Genomic DNA, 22161 nt, shown 5'->3' on the forward strand with positions numbered 1-22161 from the left:
CCCCTGCCTCTAAACACATAGAGCGAAAATAGGCATTTTTAGAGGAGGGGAAAGGGCGGGATGTGGGCCGACCTATATATAGGCGTACAACAGGTATAACCAAAAGGTTGCCTAGTCGGCACTTATACGTTTTGACTTAGACTTAGACCAAGTCAAATCAGGTATAAGTGCCGAAAAGGGGGCCACTGAGCTGATCGCGGCTGCCACGATCAGCTCAGCGGCCTCGGCAACCTGCCTACCCCCCACTGCAACAATCGCGGCAGGAGAGATGGCTCATCTCCCCTGCACGATGGCAATCACCCCTCTACATGCACTGTCGCGACACGTGGCAGGAGAGATGCCCAATCTCTCCTGCTGCGGTTTGTGGCAGTTCGGGTAGAGAGGTGATCGCTATCGTGGCAGAAGAGATAGCCAATCGCTCCTGCCACGATCCATCCCCCACCGAACCAATATGGGCAGGAGGGATCCCAGGCCCTCCAGCCCCAGCGACCCCCCGACTCGACATGTACAGGAGGGATCACAGGCCTTCCTGCCTCAGTGACACCCCCCGACTTGATCTTGGCAGGAGGGAACCCAAGCCTTCCTGCACCAGCGCCCCCCTACTTGATCCGAGCAGGAGGGAGCCCAACCCCTCCAGCCCCAGCAACCCCCCCCCCCAACATGATATGGGCAGGAGGGAGCCCAACCCTTCCTGCCCCAGCAACTCCCCGTGATCGGATCAGGCAGGAGGAAGCCCAACCCCTCCTGCCCTGGTGAAACCCCCACCCCGGATACCATCCGGGCAGGAGGGAGCCCAACCCCTCTTGCCCTAGTGAAACCCCCACCCCTACTAAGATATGAGCACGAGGGATCCCAAGCCCTCCTGCCCATGGCGCACTGCCCCCACGACTGCCCCCGAACTCCCCCCACCCGCTAACCCCGCATTATCCCCCACCAACCCCGCGACACTCCCACCCCCAACACCCCCCCTCCTGTACCTTAAAAAAGTTGGACAGACGGATAGGTCCCAAGCCTGTCCACCTGGCAGGCCCACCATCCACAGGCCCAGGCGCCTCAAACCCCGCCCACCGGAGGGGCCATAGGCACCTGGGCCAACCAAAATTGGGTGTAATTGTATGTGATGATCTTAAGATGGCCAAACAGGTTGAAAAAGTGATGGCAAAAGTTAGAAGGATGCTAAGCTGCGTAGGAAGAGGTATGGCCAGTAGGAAAAAGGAGATATTGATGTCCCTGTATAAGACTCTGGTGAGACCTCATTTAGAATAATATGTACAATTCTGGATACTGCGTCTTCAAAAAGATATAAGCAGGATGGAGTTGGTCCAGAGGCAAGCTACTAAATTGGTCAGTGGTCTTCCTCATAAAGTGTATGACAACAGACTTAAAGATCTCAATATGTATACTTTGGAGAAAAGGTGGGAGAGAGGAGGAAAGATAGAGATGTTTAAATATGAGGCATAAATGCTCATGAGATGAGTGTGTTTCAGTTGAAAGAAAGCTCTGGAATGAAGGTGCATAGGATGAAGGTGAAAAGGGACAGACTCCAGAAGATACTTTCTCATGGAAAGGGTGGTGAATGTGTGGCACAGGCTCATGGTGGAGGTGGTGGATAGAAAAATGTATCTGAATTCAAGACAGCTTGAGACAAGTACTTTGGATCTCTAAGGAAGAGGAAGAGAGATGGCATGGATAAGCATATGGGCTTTATCTACTTTCATTTTTATATGTTTCTAAGTACAGTACATGTCATGGGCATGTCGCCAAGTAATATAATCTTATAGAAAACTGACAGTTGTGTGCATTCTATGGCAAATCAAGGTGCACCCACCTAAGCCAGCCATTGACCAGTTGTAAATAGATACATGAGCTAATGTTCTATAACATCAGAAGCATGGCTTTAACCGTTCTAGAATTGGCACTAAGCATGCCAATTTGTGGCACCTTAAATGAGGTACATATTTATGGAATTACTACAGTAATATTTATACAATTTTATACATTTTATCCTCAAACCTCTTAGCAGATGGCTGTCAGTGGAAAAATTCTATGAACCAGTGGCATACCAAGGTGGGGGGGTGGCACTCCACCCCAGGTACAGACCATAAGGGGGTGCTCCCAGGGCTACTGCCCTGGGCTCCCATGGTGTGGGAACATTTCACCTTTTGCAGTAGCGGCAGCAGTAGACTTCATAACTCATTGCTCTGGCCAGCATTGGCTCTTCTTCTCTGCCTGGTCCTGCCTTTACAGGACCGGCAGAGGGGAAGGTCTGATGCCAGCCAGAGCAGCAAGTTGTGAAGGCAGATGCTGCCAATGATGGAAGGCAATTTTTGATGATGGGGTGAAAAAGAGAGAGGGGGTACCCATCCAGGGGGAGGAGAGGAGATGAAAAGGAAGAGAGATGCCAGCTCATGGGGAAGGAGGAGGGAGGGAAAGGAAGGATTGGAAATGCCAGACCATGGAGGGGGAGGGAGAGGGAGAGATGGTGGGAGAGGAGATGCCAGGGCATGGGGAGGAGGCAAGGGAAGGGGACAGATGCCAGAGCATGGGGTAGGGATGGAGACAGAGAGGAGAGAGAAAAATGGAGAGGGGAAACCTGAAATGAATCATGCATAAAGGAAAGCAGGGGCATAGGCTGGATGGAAGAGGAAAAAGGTTGCATCCTTATGTGTCCTCCAATCCCTAGACCTTCTGTTAGGCTAAATTCTAGCTGGACATCATACAAGAAATGTTTGCAGGTTTGGAGATGAGAGGAACTCACCAAAAAAACTATGTGGGAGATATCAATGTTATTGAGGAAGACATGGGGGAAGCCACTGCTTGCTCGGTAGCACGGAATATTGCTACACCTTGAGTTTTGGCCAGGTACTAGTGACCTGGATTGGCCACTGTGAGAATGGGCTACTGGGCTTGATGGACCATTGGTCTGACCCAGAAGGCTATTCTTATGTTCTTATGACTTCACACCATTTGACTCTGTTTCTTATGTGAAAAACATGCTATAAGATTAAGAAAAAAAAAAACCACCTCTCATAAGAAGGGGCTGATCCCTGATTTTTTTTTATCCTGTATTCACCTAGGATAAATGAGTCAGATTGAGTTGGCCAGGAAAAGAGCAGGTTTGCCCAAATTCTAAGTGAAAATGACTCATCTCACTCCAAACACCAATATATTCTCCAACATAGCTGGCAAAAGTTTCCTTTTCAATTTTGCATTCACTCAGTTCTTCCATTTTGTACTCTTTTTGTTTTTTTTTCTCTCCACTATACTTTCTAATATTTTTATTGGAAAGAAGCATCTTTCAAATGCTGCTTTGAAACATTTTTTTCTTCTGGGCATTTACACTGTATACTTGATGCTAGCACCTTTAACATTCAAGCTAGTCCTGTTCAAAGATCTCACCTTCTTCTCTTGTATGGTCCTATTTACCTATTTTTACTCCTCTCAAAGGGCTGAAAGAAATACTATGCTAGGAAAAGCTTTCTGGGCTATTGGGTGACAATGAATTTATGGCTTAAGCAAATTCATTTTTATGAATCATACAACACAAGGAAAATTTGTAATAAAGCTGTTTCCCAAGGAATCATTTTCTTAAGGATGACATTTTTAAAATGGTCTTTAGTTTTCAGAATCCTACCTTTAAAGAGGCTATGGTGAATAGAAAATGGACATAATTTTACATGCACCATATATAGTTGCCTATAGTTTGGTCTCACTTCTATTTAACCCCCCTACTTTCCCTTTTAATTAAACCATCCATGCAGTGATTCACAGTTGTTCCGTTCCTTCTCTTCCCTATCTTCCCACCCTGGTTCCAGAATCTGACTGGGGATTGCTCCTACCCAGTTCTCCTAGACTCCACTGGCAAATATTTAGAGTAGGTCTGGGGGGGGGGAGGAATATGTGTGGATTTAGACCTTCTGGGGGTAAAAACTTAGAACTGAGAGCTGTTTCCAGAATGAGGAAGGTACATCTATGGCAGATTCCAGGTATGGGGGGAACATCCAAGAGGGTTTCACATGGGGGGCAATGCTCTCTCTAAGGATTGACTGGGTACATGGACATTTTTTTTCATGTGAGCGACAAGTTCTAAAAAAAAACATTTGTGTGAGCAATAAGTTCTAAAAATCAACAATTTTCCAGATTTGCAAGTGTTTTTGTGAGAAACCTTGTAAAATCTGTGACGACACTCCTTGAATGTATAGCAATTGCTCGTGTGCTCAGCTTAGAGGAACATAGATGGGAGCTTAATGTTGTTGGTGGTTTCAAGAGGAGCCCTGAAAAAGGAGGGGGGGTCAGGAAGGGGTTTAAATTGCGGGTGTCATTCAAAAGGTTGGTTTATGAGCAAGTGTTTCTTTGAAAATTTAATAGGGTTGAGTTCCTAAATTTATAGCACTCGGAGAGCCATTTGGAAACAATGCCACTGGACCACCAGGAAAATTATGGTTGGCCTTATAAGATAGAGGGGTGGAGGGCTTTTGGAGGGGTGGAGGGCTTGGCTGAGCAGCAGGGGATTGACGAAAGGCAGAGGGAGTGATTTGTGGAGGTAAGGGCACTGGCCCTGCATACTTGGAGCATCAAGCCATGGGCTTTGAGGCCTGATGCTCCCAGTATGGTACAATACTCCCAGATTTTGGCAAGTTGTGTTTTTGATCTCTTTACTATGAAACTGACGGTAATCTAAATATTACTAGAGGTAGGCAAGACAAGCTGGATTAAAGCCCTTTAAATCTCATTAAGGAACACCAGAGGAGAACAGACCGGTAAGGAACCGACAACCACAGAAGGTAAGGAAGAGACAGACACAAAAGAAACCAACCCGCACATACAATCAAGGTGAGGTAGAGCAGAGACAGCACACACGAGAGAGACAACAAGGCAAGCAACACAAGGAAGCAGCAGGCAAGGGACACAAGCACACAAAGGCACAGGCACTGTAACACAAACAGACTCACTCAAATAGGAAGCTTGCAGTCAGGAAGTCAGAAGGTAAGGGGGAGGTAGGATCAGTAGGAAAAAGAGCAGCAGTAGGTCACAACAAATCACTCAGACAACCCACGAGTGAAGCACGAAATGGAAGCCCAAGGAAGTCAGAAGATGAGCTTTCCTGTCTTCTGCATCGACTGCAATATGTATGACTACCTCCCTTCGGGGATCCAGGCATACATTTGCGATCGATGCATGGAGATGGATAGCTTGAAATGTCAGGTAAGACTATTGGAGGGAACAGTGATGGAACTCGAAGACAGAATCCGAGCACAAGGGAAGATTCTAGTGGAGTACAGCCCAAACGACGAGGTCAAGGATCTAGAAACGTTCATAGAGGAAGCCCATCAGCACCACGTAGAGATCCCAGGGCTGGAAAACTGTACTCAGGAAACACATGTGAGGAGAGAAGACATCCATGCAAACACGGAAGAAAACAAAGACGAGATAGGAGACAACCGCACAACAGGAGGAATAGTGAGAGCACAGGAAGATGTCCCCCCACCCAAAGAACAGGAAACAATTTCAAGAGTATCATTGGAGGAAGATGACTGGCCCTACTCCAAGGACGTGGACCTACGCCCCCCAAGGAACTCCCGAATAAAGAAGATGGGGATCATCGTAGGCGACTCCATTATACGACACGTGGACAGCCACACCGCAGGAGGAAGAGAGGACAGAGTCGTCACCTGTCTGCCTGGAGCAAGAGTAAAGGATGTGACCAGCAGGATCTCCAGGATCATAGATGGCGCACGGGGAGTGGACACCGCTGTGCTTATCCACGTGGGAACAAATGATGTGAGCGGGCGGAAGTATGACAGGGAAGAGATGAAGGGCCAGCTCCGCTCACTCGGAAGACAACTGAAGATCAGGGAGGTGAAGGTGGCCTTCTCTGAAATCCTCCCTGTACCAAGAGCAGATGGAAAGAGACAAGGGGAATTGCAAGTGATCAACGCCTGGATGAGACGATGGTGCGAAGACGAAGGCTTCGACTTCGTGCGCAACTGGATGGCGTTCTGGGGAAAAAGCAAGTACTACAGAAGGGATGGACTACACCTCAACAAGGAAGGAGCAAGAGTTTTGGCAGGCAACATGAAGAAAGCAATAGAGAAGGCTTTAAACTGAAGGACAGGGGAAAGCCGACAGTCGACAACCGGTCGATGGCATGGACAACAGGATGCCCCGACGTAGGAACAAAGGACTACTACTCATACACAAGAGAGGTCGACCTCACAGCCAACAAAGGAGAACAAGCAGGAAGGGACAACTCAGACACAGGAGGGGATGACCACACAGCAAACATGGGAGATAACACAGGAGCAGTAAAGGATACCGTAAATGAAACTGTAAGGACAGCCAAGAGTAGAAGGTCCAAAAAGGTAACACGAAGGGAACTTAGATGTATGTATACAAATGCTAGAAGTCTAGGAAACAAAATGGGAGAACTAGAGACGATAGCAAGACATGAGAACATGGATATCATTGGCATAACAGAAACATGGTGGAATGAAGAAAACAAATGGGACACAGTACTACAGGGATACAAACTATATAGAAGAGATCGAGAAGGGCAGAAAGGTGGAGGTATTGCCCTATATGTTAAGGAAGGAATAGATTCTGTTGGAATGATTACAACAGACAGGAAAGAGAAGCTGGAGTCCCTCTGGATCAAAATTCCTGGTCGCAATGGCGCAGATATAAAAATTGGCCTTTACTATCGTCCCCCAGGACAGGCGGAAGTCACTGACTCAGAAATGATGGAGGAAATCAAACAAGTATGCAAGACAGGCAATGTAGTTATATTGGGAGACTTCAATTTCCCAGGAATAGACTGGAAACTAGGAGCCTCCAACTGCGGCAAGGAGGCCAAGTTCCTGGAGGTGCTAGGGGATTGCTTCCTGGAGCAAATGGTAAAAGAGCCGACAAGAGGCGACGCCACCTTGGACTTGGTCCTAAATGGTCTCACTGGACCGATAACAGAAGTAGAAGTCATGGTTTCACTGGGAACGAGTGATCACAATGTAATCAACTTTAAACTTGACATCGGGAAAGGGAAACATGTCAAAACCTTAACCACCACCTTAAACTTTAAAAAGGGTAAATACGATTGCATGAGAGCCATGGTAACAAAACGACTCGAGAAGATGGTGGACAAACTTGAAACAGTAGATCAGGCATGGTGCCTATTGAAAAATACTATTGCAGAAGCACAAGATCTCTACATTCCGAGGATTTCCAAAGATCGGAGAACTAAAGGCAAAGGAGAACCGGCATGGCTTACCATACAGGTGAAGGAAGCCATAAAGGTAAAGAAGGACTCTTTCAAAAAATGGAAATGCACGAAGACAACCGAAGCCTGGAACAAACATAAAGATGAACAGAAGAAATGTCACAAGGCGGTGAGGGAAGCAAAACAGGACTATGAGGAAAAAATAGCCCGGGAGGCCAAAAACTTCAAGCCCTTCTTTAGATACGTGAAAGGGAAAAAACCTGCAAAAGAGGCAGTGGGACCCCTGGACGACAAGGGAAGAAAAGGGTACATCAAGGAAGATAAACAAATCGCAGACAAACTAAATTCCTTCTTTGCGTCCGTCTTTACGAAGGAGGACACCTCAACAATACCTGAAGAGGAGAAACTGTTTACAGGAGAAATAGAGGACAGCCTCACCACAGTCGAAGTGAACTTAGATCAGATATACTACCAGATCGACAAACTTAAAAGTGACAAATCCCCTGGACCGGATGAAATTCACCCGAGAGTCTTGAAGGAATTGAAGATTGAAATTGGAGAGTTATTGCAAAAACTTGCAAACCTGTCAATCAGAACTGGTCAGATACCAGACGACTGGAGGAAAGCGAACGTCACGCCAATTTTCAAAAAAGGATCGAGAGGAGAACCGGGCAACTATAGACCTGTGAGTCTTACGTCTGTCCCCGGCAAGATGATTGAATCACTGATCAAGGATAGCATAGTTCAGCACTTGGACACACACAACTTGATGAAACCCAGTCAACATGGATTCAGGAAAGGGAAATCGTGTCTGACGAATTTACTCCAATTCTTTGAGACCGTGAACAAGCAAATTGATAGTGGAAAGCCGGTGGACATAATATACTTGGACTTCCAGAAAGCATTTGACAAAGTTCCACACGAAAGACTTCTCAGGAAGCTACAAAGCCATGGCATAGAGGGAGATATACAAAGATGGATAGGCAAATGGCTGGAAAACCGAAAGCAGAGAGTGGGCATAAATGGGAAGTTCTCCGACTGGGAGAGAGTGACTAGTGGTGTGCCCCAGGGCTCGGTACTTGGGCCGATCCTTTTTAATATTTATATCAATGACCTGGAAAATGGAACATCCAGTGAGATCATCAAGTTTGCAGATGACACAAAACTCTGCCGGGCAATCAGATCGCAGGAGGACAGTGAGGAACTCCAGAGCGATTTGTGTCGGTTAGAAAAATGGGCGGAGAAATGGCAGATGAAGTTCAACGTGGAGAAATGCAAGGTAATGCATTTAGGCAGTAAAAATAAGGAATACGAGTACAGAATGTCAGGTGCAACTCTGGGGAAAAGTGAACAAGAAAGGGATCTGGGTGTACTGATAGATAGGACCCTGAAGCCGTCGGCACAATGCGCGGCAGCGGCAAATAAGGCAAATAGAATGTTGGGCATGATAAAGAAAGGAATCTCGAGTAGATCGGAGAAAGTTATAATGCCGCTTTATAGGGCAATGGTCAGACCCCACTTGGAATACTGCGTCCAACATTGGTCTCCCTACCTAAAGAAGGATATAAAACTGCTGGAGAGGGTGCAGAGACGAGCAACTAAACTAGTGAAGGGTATGGAGAAACTGGAATATGAGGATCGACTTAAAACACTGGGATTGTTCTCCCTTGAGAAAAGGAGACTGCGTGGGGATATGATCGAGACCTTCAAAATACTGAAAGGAATTGACAAAATAGAGCAGAGAAGATTATTTACAATGTCCAATTTGACACGGACAAGAGGACATGAAATGAAGCTAAGGGGGGGCAAGTTCAGGACTAATGTCAGGAAGTTCTGCTTCACACAGAGAGTGGTTGACATCTGGAATACTCTCCCAGGGGAGATTATTGCGGAATCGACAGTCCTAGGCTTCAAAAGCAAACTAGATGCATATCTCCTTGAGAGAGGCATATAAAGATATGGTTGGCTATAAAATAATATAAACCAAATAATTCCCACTTAACCTAACATGTTAGTGAAAGTTCAATTCTAATAGCAGGAATTGGCCTCAGTAGTGGAGCCTACGCGTAGTCGAAATCAATGACTGGGGTATTCAGCGTAGTTGTCCTTGCTCCTTATTCTCCAATCATTGGCCTTAATCCTGTTAAATTACTTTATTCAAAAAAATTCAATCTGCTATAAATTTCTTATTTTTTCTTTTTCCAATTTTATAACTTATTATCATTAAAACATTCTATTAAACTCATTTTACCCCTTTCATTACACTCTCATTCTATTCCTTTCACTACTCTGTCATTCTACTCCTTTCATTACATTATTATATATTTCTCATGAAACTGCCTGCTTTCTATTATATCTATTGATAGTTATTTTAAACTAGGCAACATTCATTATTCCAAAAGCCTACTTATCTTGAGTCAGCACTTGTATTTCAAAATAGGCTGTTTTGAAATACAAGTGCTGACTCAAGATAAGTAGGCTTTTGGAATAATGAATGTTGCCTAGTTTAAAATAACTATCAATAGATATAATAGAAAGCAGGCAGTTTCATGAGAAATATATAATAATGTAATGAAAGGAGTAGAATGACAGAGTAGTGAAAGGAATAGAATGAGAGTGTAATGAAAGGGGTAAAATGAGTTTAATAGAATGTTTTAATGATAATAAGTTATAAAATTGGAAAAAGAAAAAATAAGAAATTTATAGCAGATTGAATTTTTTTGAATAAAGTAATTTAACAGGATTAAGGCCAATGATTGGAGAATAAGGAGCAAGGACAACTACGCTGAATACCCCAGTCATTGATTTCGACTACGCGTAGGCTCCACTACTGAGGCCAATTCCTGCTATTAGAATTGAACTTTCACTAACATGTTAGGTTAAGTGGGAATTATTTGGTTTATAATATTTGGTTAAGTTTTTCCACTGGGGAACTTTTGTATTTAGTGTGTTGGCTATAAAATAAGCCAGGTGAATACCTAGCAGGGCCTCCGCGTGTGCGGATCGCCGGACTTGATGGACCGAAGGTCTGATCCGGAGATGGCGCTTCTTATGTTCTTATGTTCTTAACAAATAATGTGACTTAAATCTTTAACTCAGCTTGATAACTTCCCACTTAGGCTTCTAAGTATGGCTAAACAGGGAATGCATAAGGCACTTACTTTAGGAGCCTAAATTTAGGTATTCAGCTTGCTTTTTATTTTATTGGTTTGCTTTCATTTTTTGTTTTGAGGAAATTAAGCCCATTGTTAATATTCCAAATAATATTTCATCACAGTACTATAGATCTTTTTTCTCAATTTCAGGGCAACCTGTATGGATGTGAATATTAATATTGCCATTTATTATTAGCTTGATTTTTTTTATTAATCTTTATTCATTTTAATACAATCAATTTATACTTTAACATCACTTAATATATCATCAAATTTTAACTTGCATCAAATATTCCCCTCCCTTATATCTAACAATTATTCATAAGCAAAAGAAATCATAAAATATTCCCACTTCCCCCACCGCACCCTGTGTATGATGTGTATGAACAAAAGGGAAAAACTTAATATTTATTCTATGCAGTAATTTCAATCGTTACAGTATCTTGTTAATGACTCCCAAATAACCTGAAATTTCTTAAAATGTCCTTGCTGCATGGGTTATCCTTTCCATTTTAAATATGTGACACAAAGAGTTCCACCAAAAGCTATAATTCAGCCTGTCCCAATTTTTCCAATTATTCATAATCTGTTGTATGGCAACCCCTATCATAATGAGTGGAAGCTTATTATTATTAGAGGATATTTGGCTTTTAGCCCTCATTGACATGCCAAACAATACAGTGTCATAGGATAATGCCACCGGATTATCTAACAAACTATTTATTTGACCCCATAGCTTCATTTGTTTTCTTGCGATTATAATATGACTGGTTTCACCAAAGTCAGATTAGGCAACCACAGTCTGTGAGGGCCACAACCCAGTCAGGCTTTCAAGATTTCCAAAATGAATATGCATTAGATTGATTTGTATATACTGCTTCCATTGTATGCAAACAGACCTCACACATATTCATTGTGGAAATCTTGGAAACCCGACAGGTGTGGCCCTTGAGGAGAGGGTTGCTCACCCCTGACCTAAGTGTTATAGAAATAAGTTTAAATACGAGCATAACACATAAATAAACAAAGACACAACTTGAAGGCACAGAAATAGCAATTATAGAATGGAAGTATCCAGAATAATTCATTGATCATGATCTGTGCCAGTGACTTGGCTTATTTACAACAATTTGTTATTTGTGCTTCTTCTTTCTTGGAACGGGAAATGGAGAGAGTTTTCTGATGTGACTCATATTAATCTGATTAGTGGCAAACATATTTTTCAAGCATATAACTGAGAATCAATTTGGCCTTCAGACAATTTTATTGTTAATGTAGAGCCCAATAGTCAATGAATTTATGCTCATAAATTTGAGCCTTTTCACTAAAGCACATAAAGTATTTAGGAGGGAATTCTATAAATGAGACTTATAATTCAGCACTGTAAAAAAATTGGCACTAAATGTGATCTTATAAAGGGCACATGTCTTTTATAGAATCATGTGCTGTTTTTCTGGCTGATCTGTTTTTATGCTTACTCTGATCCTGGTTGTATGTTCTCTTTGCAATTGTTAATAAAGATAATTGGGAAAAAGAAAAAAATAAAGCACCGATTTGTATTTCCTAACTTTGCTGCCAGCATTTACGCTTGCAAAAACCTGCTGTACATTCTAGTACACCTTGTGGACGCACTGAGGCCATATTCTGTAATTTCACATGCAACCTGTTGGTATGCCCCTGACATGCCCTTGGCCATGCCACCTTTTGAGTTATATGCTAGTAGAGTTAGTTGCCATGACTTATTAAATAGCATGCAGCAAGATGCATGTATAAATTTTAATAAGTGCCAATTAACATTAATAATTAGTTGGTAGCACCCAATTATTGATAGTTAAGGGAGTGTTGCTCAATTAAGTTTTGAGACCATTTTGGGCACGCACACAAATTTCGGCACACAATTCTGGGAGCCATATAGAATCGGGTGGTTAATTTGTGAATTAGCACACAATAACTGTTACAGGATAAGCCTGGTAACTTGTACTGCAGTGGCATTATAGCATGTGCTAATTTGCATATAAACTGCATGTTTGTTAGAAACATAGAAACATGATGGCAGATAAAGGCCAAATGGCCCATCCAGTCTGTCCATCTGCAGTATCTATCTCCTCCTCTCCCTAAGAGATCCCATGTGCCTGTTCCACACTTTCTTGAATTCAGACGCAGTCTTTGTCTCCACTACCTCTATCGGGAGGCTCTTCCATGCATCTACCACCCTTTCTGTAAAAAATGGTAGGTCACGGGCGACGCAGGCAGCGAAACTTGACCACTCCATCTCCAACTTGCTGACAACAACGAGCGACTTCAAATCATTTCGAAAAGGAATCAAAACCCTGCTATTCAAAAAATTTATCCAGATATCTCAACTCTTCCCCTGTCCTCTCCCCTCCCTTGTAACTCCCCCCCTCAAAGTCACACCCTCTCTTGTAATCTCCTCTCTCCAAAGTATCAACCATGTATACAGCTCCCTTAAATTGCAAATCTCATGGAAATGTCCAGTTATCTTCTTTGTAATCCGCCTAGAACTGCAAGGTACGAGCGGAATAGAAGTCACAAATGTAATGTAATATAATACTGCAATTATTATGCAATACTTCTTAGTACTTATCGTACACTGTCACTTGTATAGGTAAAATGAAAAAACTTACCTGTAGCAGATGTTTTCTGAGGATAGCAGGCATATATATTCTCGCATGTGCGAGGGTGATGTCAACCACGGAGCCCGGAACAGACACTATTAAGTGTATTGTCACTTTAAATCTTAAAGGCAGTGCATGTGCCTTCCTGCCTTACATCGATGCATGGGACCATCAGTCCAGTAAAAAAAAATAAATCTAAGAAGCCATCTGGGGAAGTGAACAGTTTGTGAAAATATATGTTTTGCTGTCCTCGGACAACAAGTAAGTATCTTTGTTTACTCCAAGGACAAGCAGAAATTATATTTGCAAATGTGGGACTCCCTGGATGCCAGGATCATGTCTAGAAGTAGAGTGAAAATGAGCTACTGAGTCAGCCATTGCCCACACATTGTGGGCTGTCACACAGCCTTGAAGTGTCAGTCCAGCCTGAGCATACCAACCAAGCTGAAATGGTTCTCTTTGCAACATCAAAATCCAGTCTGTTAGGATCAAAAGCTATAAAGAGCTGGGAGGACTTCCTATGAGGTTTGGTACAGTCCAGGTAGTATGCTAAAGCGCACTTGCAGTCAAAGATATGGAGCAGTGATTTTCCAGAATGAGTGTGTGGTTTTGGAAAGAAAATCCTTAGGACTATGGATTGATTTAAGTGAAATTCCGATACTACCTTAGGAAGGAATTTTGTTGTGTCATGATAGAATCTTGTGTAAGGCAGATTTGAAACTAGAGCCATAAGCACATTAACTCACCAAGCAGATATAAGAGCTATGAGGAAAATAACCTTCCAAGTAAGAGGTTTTAAGGAGCAAGATTGACGCAATTTAAAAAGAATCTTCATGAGTACAGAAAGAACCACATTGAGACCCCAAGTAACTAGAGGCAGCTTGATAGGAGGTTTCATATGAAACAAGCCTTTCATGAAACGTACCATTAAGAGATATACCATTTACTATGTTACTATGAGATGAACAGATAAAGGTTTTCTGTCTAACTGCAAATGGAAAGCACTAGCACTTAAATGAACCCTGAATTTGTTTTCAAACCAGAGTTGGAAAGATACGAGAAATAATTCCAGAATTTAACTATATGTTGAGCTCGTATTTCTTCACTCAACATGTAGTTAAACTGGAATTTGTTACCAGAGAATGTGGTGAAAGCAGTTAGCTTAGAAGGTTTTAAAAAAGGTTTGGATAACTTCCTAAAAGAGAAGTCCATAAACCATTATTAATATGGATTTAGGGAAATCCACTGCTCTCGTATTCTTAGGATAAGCAGCATAAAATATGTTTTACTCTTTGGGATCTTGCCAGATACTTGTGACCTGGGTTGGCCATTGTTGGAAACAGGATACTGGGCTTGATGGATCTGCAGCCTGTTCCAGTAAGGCAGCTCTTATGTTCTCATGTTCATATGTAGTCCAAAATGAACAGAAGCAGACAGGTAATAGGATCCAGAGAACCATGTCCACTTAAAGTGGTAACACATTGGAATGGATAACTTCCTAGAAGCTTGGATAATGTCTGACACTGCAGATGAGAGCTGGAAGGAGCCTACGTGGTCGGAGAGAGAAACTGTGCTGTTAAAGCTAGACAGCAGGGCTTCATATGAAAGAAGGACCCCTTGTTCTGAGTTAATATGGTTGGAAAGGGTTGCAATTTCCATGGCTTGTTGGATCAAATCTCTAGTATTAGTGGAAACCAGATCTGACGGTGTCAGAAAAGTGCAACAAGGATCATGGTGCCCTGATCCTGGAAAAGTTGGAATAGAATCCTCTCTATGAAAGGGATTGGAGGAAATGTGCAAAGGAAATTGCACCCTCAGTGAAGCAGGAAGGCACCCAAAGCCATGTGATTGGGTCAAAGAGTCTGGAGCAGAATTGTAGAAACAAGTTGTTCGAGAGATGGCAAACAGATATTTTTCCAGTGTTCCCCAGAGAGAAAAGATCAGATGTAAGATAGACATACTGAAGAACCACTTGGGAGACCGAAGAAGTCTGCTCAATTTGTCTGCAAGAACAATTTGTTTCCCTGCTACTAAATAAACTGTTCTGAGAGATATTCTCTGAGCTGTTGCCAAGACCAAAGCTGGATTGCTTCCTTGCAAAGGGAGTAAGATCCTGCCTCTCTACCTTGTTTAGATAGTGCATGGCAACTTGGTTGTCCATAGGGATGAGAACTACTTGATGAAATAGATGGTTCTGGAATGCCCTGAGATTGTTCCCTATGGCAAACAACTCAAGGAGATTGATATGGAGGTTTTTCTCCCATGAAGTCCACATGCCTTGGGCATGGAAACCATGTAGGTAAACTTCCCAGGCCAGCATAGAGGCATCTAGCATAACATAACATAACAAGCCATTTGTATACAGCGAAACCTCTCAGATCTATGCAGTTAACAGATGCAAGCACTGTACATGCACAGGGAATTATATATTTTAAATTACAAACTCTTATCTATAAAATTTAGCAAATAGATGGGTTTTCAGCATCCTTCTAAAAATCTGATATGAACAAAACTAAGTAGTCACATTGCCAAAATTCTTGCCCCAGAGACAAGTTTGGTAAGCTAAAGTTCTATTTAAAAAATGCTTCTAAACAGAGCCCTTTACTGTGGTTAGAAGGCTGAAAATGAGATTGTCTGAAACCATTCACCATTGAAGAGAGTGACAAAGATCTGGGATAAACCTGAATGACTTAAGACTACTGTGAGCATAGAGTCTACTGAGGTATTCTGAAATAAAGTCATGTGATCAGGGTCACGTGAACTGTTGATGCCATGTGACTGAGGAGATACAACATCTGGCACGCAGAAGTGTGCCTTAATTTGGAGATTGTGTGACACAGGTGAATAAGAATGCCCACCCTCTGTTGTAGTAGAAAAGCTCAACCTTGGATATTGTCCAGTTGAGCTACTATGAACTCCGAGGTCTGAGATGGTTGTAGATGAGACTTTGGATAGCTCACAGCAAACCCAAGAAGCTTGAGTAGATGAACAGCTGAGTTGATTGAATTCTGAGCTGCTTGTGATGATGACACTTTGATCAACCAGACATCTAGCTAAGGAAAGATGTGAAATCCCTATTTGCAAAGGGTTGTTGCTACTATTACTAAGCACTTTATGAGTACTCAAGGCATGGAGGTCAGACCAAACAGTAAGACCTTGTATTGGAAGTGCTAAGATCCTATTTGAAAGCAGAAATACTTCCTGTGAGCAGGTAAGATGGAGATGTGAGGGTAAGCCTCTTTGAGATCTAGATAGCAAAGCCAATCTCCCTTCTCTAGCAGGGGTAAGAGGTTTCCTAGAGAGACCATGTGAGACTTATCCTTTATCAGATACTATTTCAGACCTATGAGGTCAAGAATGGGTCAAATAACTCTAGTCTTCCTTGGTATTAAAAAGTATAGTATTTTGAGTAGAACCCTTGACCTCTCTCTTGAAACAGAACAGGCTCTGTTGCATTTTGTTAGAGAAGGGTTGAGAGTTCCTGGTGAAGGAGAGTCTTATGTAGGGAATTAAAAAGAGACTCTTTTGGTGTGCAGGTGGCTGGGTTGGTGACCCAACATAGGGCAAAGCCTTGAGAAATTACCTGATGTGTCTACTGGTCCATGGTGATGAGACAACAATATTGGTGAAAAAGTAGTAATTTGCTCCCAATGGGAAGGTTGGGTGGTAGAGGTAAGATGATGTTGGCATTGCTTTCTATATTTTTGTTGTTTTGCACAAGGGTGTTGCTTAGTAGGCCTAGAAGATGGGCTACATGTATTAATAGTTAGTATTATAGTAATATGAGCATCTAGATGGAGCTGTATAACTTCTGTAAGATGAAGACATGGAAGTCTATGGCTTAAACATTGTTGTAATGCTGTCTGCATGTTTTTTAAATTAAGGGTAAAGGTGATGGGATCTGTATACTGTTTTTTCTGTGTGGTTTTACACAATCAAAGCAATTTGCATATTTTAGACAGGTACTTATTTTGTACCTGGGGCAATAAAGTACTAATTAGGTCAGCCACCTCTTCAACCTTGTCCCTGAACAAATTATCACCTTTACAAGGAATATGAGAAAGGAGACCTTGAGCTGAGTTCTCAAGATCAGATATTCTAAGCTAAGACAAGCGACTCATTACCACTGCTACTTCAGAAGTTTGAGAAAATACATCAAAAGCATCAAAGTTGCCTCTGGTGAGAAACTTTCTACTTTGACAAATTTGTTGGAATTCTTTATCTTGTGAAAGAAATTCCTCAAAGGATGGCAGCTGTTTGATTAAAAATTTTAAATAAATGATGGTGTAGAATTGGTAATCCATGATCCTATTTGTAAGCATTGATTCTTAAAAAAGGCACTTGCCAAAGAAGTCCAAAGTTCTGGCCTCAATACCTGGAGGAGCAGGAGCATGAGACCTTGAACTATGTGAATGCTTTAAATCTGATTCAACAACCAGACAATGATGTTGTAGCTGACTTCTATCAAATCCTGGACACTTTTGCATTCTATTTATGGTGTCCATTTTTTTTACAAGCTACCTGAACTGACAGGGTGATCTCACATTTCTTTAGTAGAGTATCCTTCATGACTTGATGTAAAGGAATTGTTAAACATTTCCTTGGAGGACAGTCATAGTCAAGAAGTTCAAAATGTTCAGAGTGAAGTTCTTCCTCTGTCTCCATTTTGAAAGGTATGGCCTGTACTATCTAACATACAAAGCCAGTGAAAGATATACTTTCTATCAGAGACTTATGCCTTTAAGGTGGAGAAGGATCAGAAGGTATACCATAGGAATCTTCAGCCAAAAAATATGGTAGATTTTGGTCTGAGTGGCAAAAAAATCAGAATCAAACTCTTTAAAGTAGCCTGGAGTCAGGAAGTGTGTTGAGAGGATTGTTGACTCTGTGTGGAAGAACATCGAGACGGGAGTTGATCCTCTGACCTAGGAGATAACTTCTCTGCTGATGGCTCACACTTCAGATGGATCTGCGCCAACCCCGATGTTCGGTGTCGAGGGGGGTGCATGACTATCCTCATGTCCTCAGGCTGGATTGAAGCATGCATAATAGTCTTTAAAGCCTGTGAAGCCTGAGAATGTAGCATTTAGCACATTTTTGAGTCACTCGGCACCTTCCTTGACATGGAGAGAAAAAATGGCTGCTGCAAAGTCAAATGGCTTGATTGCCTGGGAAGCTCAAGTATAAAGCATACCGAAAACTATTGAAACTCCCTGGGCACAAAAAAAGGCTCAAAGTGACCTAAAGGCCAAAAAAGTCAAAATGATCAAATTTAAGAAAAATACTAGTAAAAGTAACAAAGAATTATGAAGAAAAGGGAAATTATGAAGAAAAGGGAAAAATACTGTGAAGGATATTACATTACATTACATTACATTTGTGATTTCTATTCCGCCTGTGCCTTGCGGTTCTAAGCGGATTATAATTAAAAGAGATCAGGACATTACCGAGAGAATTACATTACAACGATTTAAGTAAATTACATGTTGCGGTATAGAAATACAAGTATAAGATATCTGGATTTATCGATAGAATAATTTGACAGGGTTCAAGTAGTTACAAGGTTCAGTGGGGAAAACAATATAGGCAACTGAAGAATGGTACCTAACTTTGAAGGAATCAGTTAAGTGGATACCTAAGGGAGATGCTTATTTAGGAGAAGGTTAAATAGATACCTAAGGGAGGTGCTTATTTAGGAGTTTGGATATTTTTGGTAAATGAGTTTCAAGGGGATGACTAGTGTGTTATTTGCTGGGGAGAGTGCATGTGTGATTGGGGAGGGGAATATTAAATAAGGACGTGTTTTTTGAAAAGAAATGTTTTGATTTCTTTCCGAAACACTTTGATGTCTTTTTTGATCATCAGTTTGGTGATGGTGGGGTCAATTTTCGCTGCCTGAGTTGCTAGAAGGCTGTCGTAAAGTTTCTTACGTCGGGTACCATTATAAGGGGGGAAGGTGAAAAGATTCTGAGTTCTTCTTGATCTGGGTAGTCGGTAGCGGCAAAGACAGTTGTTCAAGTAATTGGGGGCCATACCATGGGTTACTTTGAAAAGTAAGCAGTAGAGTTTGAATTGAGTTCTTGCTTTTATCGGAAGCCAGTGAGAGTCTACATAGGCGGGTGTGACATGGTCGAATTTGCTGAGCGAGTAGATGAGTCTGATAGCTGTGTTCTGAATGGTCTGTAGTTGTTTTATCATAGTATTTGGGCAAGGTAGGTAGAGGCTGTTGCAGTAATCTAAGGAGCTGAGTATGAGGGATTGTACAATGATCTTGAAGTGTTCTTTAGAAAATAATTTTTTCTTATTTTTCTTAGGTTTCGCTTGGTGAAGAATGCTTTTTTTATGGTTTTGTGTATTTGTGTTTGCATTGTGCAGCCTCTGTCTAGGTGTGTTCCCAGAATTTTGAGAGTATTCTGTATTGGATATTTGATTGTGTTTACATCTAGTTCTGTTAGGGATGGTTTTTGTTCCTTCTCTAGTAGTAGGAATTTGGTTTTCTCCGCATTCAGTTTTAACTTGTGGTTCGTCATCCATTTTTCTACAGTTTCCAATGTTGTTTTCAGGCGTCCGTTGGAGATGGGGTCTTGGATGTCGAAGGGGAGGAGGATGGTTATATCATCCGCGTAGCTGAAGGATGTAATGTTTAGGGCATCTAGGGCCATGCCTAGGGATGCTATGAAGAGGTTGAAAAGTATGGGTGATAGAGGGGATCCTTGTGGAACTCCGCAGGGGTTTGACCATGAGTCGGATAGAAGATCATTTGACTTGACTCTGTATGATCTTGTTTTGAGGAATCCTTGGAACCAGTTGAGAACATTACCTGATATTCCTATGGCATCTAGTATCTGGAGTAGTATGGAATGGTCAACTAAGTCGAATGCTGCTGAAAGATCGAGTTGGATGATTAGTAACTTATTTCCTTTGCTGAGGTGCTGATGGGCTATGTCTAGTAGGGAAACCAGAAGTGTTTCAGTACTGTAATTGGTTCTGAATCCGGATTGAGTAGGGTGTAGGATGTGGTAGTCTTCTAGGTAATTGGCGAGATATTGTGCTACTAGACCCTTTATGAGTTTGACGTATAGAGGTATAGAAGCGATTGGTCTATAATTTGTTGGGCTGTCTATTGGGCCTTTGGGGTCTTTTAGTATGGGAGTAATTATGATTTCGCCAAGTTCCGGAGGGAACTGACCTTCCCTTAGGGTGGTTTGCAGCCATAGCGTGAGACCAGCTGTGAATTTAGTGGATGCTGTAGCTAGTAGATAAGGAGGACAATTGTTCAAATCACATGAAGATTTGCTGTATTTTTTGTATAGCTGGTCTAGGTCTGACCATTGTGTCGTTGGGAAGTCGGTCCAGATCCTATCTGCTGAGGTGGCTTCGTCTTTTGTGGGTTTTGTTAGTATCTCTTCTAAGATGTTTCGAGAGTTGTTGAATGTGGATCTGATTGTGATGATTTTGTGTTTGAAATGGTCCGCTAGTTGGGAGGCTGTTGGAGTTTGGTTTCCTAGGGTGGCGAGGTGGGGTTTGGTATCAGTGAGATTTCTGACAAGGTTGAAAAGTTTTTTTGTGTCCGGTTTATCGGTGCCAATGAGTTTGGAGTAGTAGTCTGTTCTTTTTTCCTTCAGTTTGATTTTGTATTGTTTGATTTGGTGTCTCCATTCTGTTTTGGTGTGGTCTTGTTTCTGTTTTTTCCATGTCCTTTCTAATTGTCTGCATTGTCTTTTTAGGTGTAGGAGTTCGGCGTCAAACCATTTGTCTGATGGTCTGCATATTTTATTTTTTGTTTTTAGTGGTGCTAGTTTGTTTAAAGCGGATTCACTTGTGGAGCGCCAGGTGTTTATGAATCCTTTGGGATTGTTTAGGTATATTTCTGGGTCTACTGTGTCCCAGAATGTGGTAGGTTCGATTTTCTTTCTGGACTTGAAGCTTGTTGTGTGTGACGTGGGTTTGTTGTTATTCTGCACCCAGTTAATTGTGAAGATATCTTCTTTTTCAAGGGTCCCGCAGCAACAAGGGGGCATCCGTGGAAAATCAGGGGCGGGAAACTGCACGGGGACACCAGGAAATTATTTTTCACTGAAAGGGTGGTTGATCGCTGGAATAATCTTCCACTTCAGGTTATTGAGGCCAGCAGCGTGCCTGATTTTAAGGCCAAATGGGATAGACACGTGGGATCTATTCATAGAGAAAGGTAGGGGAGGATCATTGGGGTGGGCAGACTGGTGGGCTGTGGCCCTTATCTGCCGTCTATTTCTATGTTTCTATGAATTGAAACTATCAAAAGTTTGACGCGCTGAAGAGAGAATGAAAGACACGGCTTCTCAGCTCCATGGAAAACTAAAGACATTGGGTGGGAAGGCACCTGCGTGTATGTAGTGGGAGCGCTGCTTCAAAGATTTAAAGTGACAGTACATTTGGCTATGTCCATACTGGGCTTCATGGATGTCGTCACCCTCACACATGTGAAAATATGATGCCTGTTTGTCTTCAGAGAATTTGTGTTGCCTCAAGAGAGGTGCTAAGTGTATCCATGCTAATAGCAATCAAGCTTAAATCACGGTACCAGATTTATTTGCAGTAACTTCAGAAGATATGCTGGGCATATGCCCAACAATGCCTTTGCACTTACCAAAAGGTTAATTTGTGCTGTTAAGGGGAGGTAAGTGCCAAACATTAGAGTCCCTTTTACTAAAGCTTAGTATGTGCTAATGGACATTGAGGTGCATTAAGTGCCACATGGCCTGTATTTAGCTAATTCCATTAAAATGTACTAAGCTTAAGCAAAAGGGCCCATTAATCATTTTTAGAAAACATGTCTGAGAGAATTATGCTCCTAAATTGGCCTCTTTGAAAATTTAATAAGCCCGAGTGCCTAAATTTTTACTCAACATTTCACTAACCTGTTAAATTTAGGAGGATAGAAAGTGGGTGGCAACAGGGGTGGATATAACAAAAGGAAAAATTTTCAGCATTAGGTTATTAAATTAAGCAAATGCACGACAAGCCTAAACTTATATAAAAACAAGTCTGTGGATGTGGATGTCCTGAAAGATGATTTATTCGCTCTCCACAATAAAAATACAAATAAAAGTCTGAATTAGTAATACATGTATGATTGTCCTGATGGACCCTACACGGTCCGTTTTTCGGCGAGATC

At 42.1% G+C, this 22161-nt stretch overlaps 1 protein-coding gene across 1 annotated transcript in view; it reads right to left on the minus strand.

Annotated features, from left to right (window-relative positions):
* Positions 1-22161, minus strand: part of LOC117354089 (histone deacetylase 4-like) — a 369845-nt gene that overhangs the window by 10314 nt on the left and 337370 nt on the right. The gene's annotated exons all lie outside the window — the stretch shown is intronic.

This window comes from Geotrypetes seraphini, chromosome 2 (genome assembly GCF_902459505.1).
Source record: "Geotrypetes seraphini chromosome 2, aGeoSer1.1, whole genome shotgun sequence".
Classification (NCBI taxonomy): Eukaryota; Metazoa; Chordata; class Amphibia; order Gymnophiona; family Dermophiidae; genus Geotrypetes; species Geotrypetes seraphini.